The sequence below is a fragment of the Tachypleus tridentatus genome, unplaced genomic scaffold (assembly GCF_004210375.1).
Source record: "Tachypleus tridentatus isolate NWPU-2018 unplaced genomic scaffold, ASM421037v1 Hic_cluster_1, whole genome shotgun sequence".
In the NCBI taxonomy this organism is placed as follows: domain Eukaryota; kingdom Metazoa; phylum Arthropoda; class Merostomata; order Xiphosura; family Limulidae; genus Tachypleus; species Tachypleus tridentatus.
In genome coordinates, this window is record NW_027467777.1 from 15,533,019 (window position 1) to 15,536,667 (window position 3,649).

Here is a 3,649-nt window from a genome sequence, read left to right on the forward strand (position 1 = left end):
TATACACTATATTAACAATAAAATAATTAACAAGTTACTACTATACACAATATTAACATCAGTGTAATGAACAAGTTACTATTATACACAATATTAACAATAAAATAATTATCAAGTTACTACTATACGCTAGATTGTCTGGCATGGCCGGGTTGTTAAGGCATTCGACTCGTAATCCGAGGGTCGCAGGTTCGAATCTCCGTCACACCAAACGTACTCACTTTTCAGCCGTGGGGGGGTGATATAATGTGAAGGTCAATCTCACTATTCGTTTGTAAAAGAGTAACCCAAGAGTTGGCGGTGGGTGGTGATGACTATTTACCTTCCCTCTAGTCTTAAATTGTTAAATTAAGGAGGGCGAGGGCAGATAGCCTTCGTGTAGATTTGCATGAAATTTAAAAAAAACAAACATACACTATATTAACAATAACATAATTAACAAGTTGCTACTATAAACTATACAACATAGTTTACAAGGTGGTACTAGAAACTATACCAACAGTAACATCATTTATAAGGTTCTACTATACACTATACCAACAGTAAAATAATTTTGAAGCTCGTACTATACACTATACCGCAATAACGTAAGTAAGAAGCTGATACTATAGACTATACCAACAATAACATAAGTAACAAGCTGATATTATACCCGATATCAACAATAACGTTAAATAAAGTTCAGTTTAGTGGTATAACAACTGATGCTATGTATGCGAAATTTAAAAACAGCTACTATAGACAGTGTGAACAGTAAGATAACTTACAAGGTGTTGCTGCTTTAAACTATACCAACAGTAACATCATTTAAAAGCTATCAGTGTATATTATACAAAATGATTCTTTTGATAAACATTTACTGGTATTACAGTTTAAGGAAGTTATATTATAAACCCGTTGTTTTATATTTTATATAATGAATAATGATGATATAAAATTGTTTTGTTTGTTGCTGAAAGCAAAACAATATAATAGGTTATCTGTGCTGTATCCACCATATTAATTATAACCAGACTTTAATGTTACAAGCCTTCAGATTTAACGACACTAAACATCTATATAAGTGTAAGTAATATATAAAATTAAAGGTTTGTTCTAGTGAGACGCTCGAGCCCTTGGTTACCCAGTAGATTGAGTAGAAAGTCTCATGAAACTCCAACGAAACATGTTGCATGACACATTTTGTTATTTCACTAGCGGAAAAAATTCGTACTGCGCATGCGAAATGTATTTTGGTTGGGGCGTTTTGTATTTGAATGCCCAAAGTTTATAAAATATAAAAAGTAACGCTCTGTATTTAAGTTAATTACAACAGTTATATGTCATGTCTAGATTGCTCAGGTACGAAACCATGTACTTAGAGCTCTTAACGAATATAGTGGCCGTGCGGAGCGTGCCAATGGCCATGAGATTAAGTATGTACCACGACATGTGATACTCATCAAGAACCTCTAACGCGAAAGACGTTTTAAACCGGAAAGTCTGATGAAAATAATAAACCTACTTACTTATCTTGTAGAGCAACACTTTAAAAACCCGAATATTAAACCTCTGTGATGTTGGCCTCAGGTCCCTACACAACTTGATGACTAAGTGTCTATAAACCAAGAACCTAAACCTAAGAATACTGTTAACAGGGATAAGATTCTGAAGCATAAAAAGATTCATTCTTTGTACTATATATACTCACCCCCCAATCCCTTACACATACGGTGACGCCATCAGTACTTCCTTATTCATAGTTCCATTTCTGCATCATTTATTAAAGTTTGAAAAATCACGCACTGTTTCATTTATACATATACCTAAATAACTATTAAAAGAAACAATGGTTTATGGAACAACTTTTCTTTTTTTTTTATTCTTCTAGCACAAAGTACACAATTCTCCATTTTATAAATTATCTTTCCCAATGACTACGAAATACTCTGTGGTGTTTACTAGTGAGAACTAATGCAAATTATTTTCTTTCAATAGCTGCTGAACACCGGGTAGAATTCTAACGACCATGTTGCGTGAATATAAATTTCAAAAGATAATTACAAGATTTTAAAAGCGAAACTGAAGCATAAAAATAAACAGTTTCTATTAGTAAATAACATTTAATATTAGTATTGTTTCGTTTCCTTCATACATGCTTGAAAGTCATCGTTGAGGTATATTTATATGCATTACTAGCACGCTACACGTTTAATAACAATTCATCGTTCTTAAATACGGGGCACGGTATGGCCAGGTGAGTTAAGGCGTGCGACTCGTAATCTGAGGGTCGCGAGTTTGCATCCACGTCGCACCAAACATGCTCGACCTTTCAGTCGCGGGGGCGTTATAATGTAACGGCCAATCCCACTATTGGTAAAAGAGTAGCCCAAGAGTTGGCGGTGGGTGGTGATGACTAGCTGCCTTCCCTCTAGTCTTACACTGCTAAATTAGGGACGGCTAGCGCAGATAGCCCTCGAGTAACTTTGCGCGAAATTCAAAAACAAACAAACAATTTTCAATACGGCAATAACATGAAACTGTGACCTTCCTGTCAAGATATTCTGTAACTTAAGGTTAATAAATCTGTGGCATTCCTTTCAAGACATTCTGTAACTTAGGGTGAATAAATCAGTAACCTTCCTGTCAAAACATTCTGTAACTTAAGGTTAATAAATCAGTGACATTTCTGCCAAGACATTCTGTAACTTACGGTTAATAAATCAGTGCCATTCCTGTCAAGACATTCTGTAACATAAAGTTAATAAATCAGTGACATTCCTGTCAATACATTTTGTAAGTTACGGTAAATAAATCAGTGATCTTCCTGCCAAGACATTCTGTAACTTAAGGTGAATAAATCAGTGACATTCCTGTCAAGACATTCTGTAACTTAAGGTGAATAAATCAGTGACCTTCCTGGTAAGACATTCTGTAACTTAAAGTTAATAAATCAATGACCTTCGTGCTAAGACATTCTGTAACTTAAGGTTAATAAATCAGTGCCATTCCTGTCAAGATATTCTGTAACTTAAGGTGAATAAATCAGTGCCATTCCTGTCAAGACATTCTGTATCTTAAAGTTAATAAATCAGTGCCATTACTGTCAAGATATTCTATAACTTAAGGTTAATAAATCAGTGCCATTCCTGTCAAGACATTTTGTAACTTACGGTAAATAAATCTGTGATCTTCCTGCCAAGACATTCTGTAACTTAAGGTGAATAAATCAGTGACATTCCTGTCAAGACATTCTGTAACTTAAGGTGAATAAATCAGTGACCTTCCTGCCAAAACATTCTGTAACTTAAAGTTAATAAATCAATGACCTTCGTGCTAAGACATTCTGTAACTTAAGGTTAATAAATCAGTGCCATTCCTGTCAAGACATTCTGTAACTTAAAGTTAATAAATCAGTGCCATTCCTGTCAAGATATTCTGTAACTTAAGGTGAATAAATCAGTGCCATTCCTGTCAACACATTCTGTAACTTAAAGTTAATAAATCAGTGCCATTACTGTCAAGATATTCTGTAACTTAAGGTGAATAAATCAGTGCCATTCCTGTCAAGACATTCTGTAACTTAAAGTTAATAAATCAGTGCCATTACTGTCAAGATATTCTGTAACTTAAAGTTAATAAATCAATGACCTTCGTGCTAAGACATTCT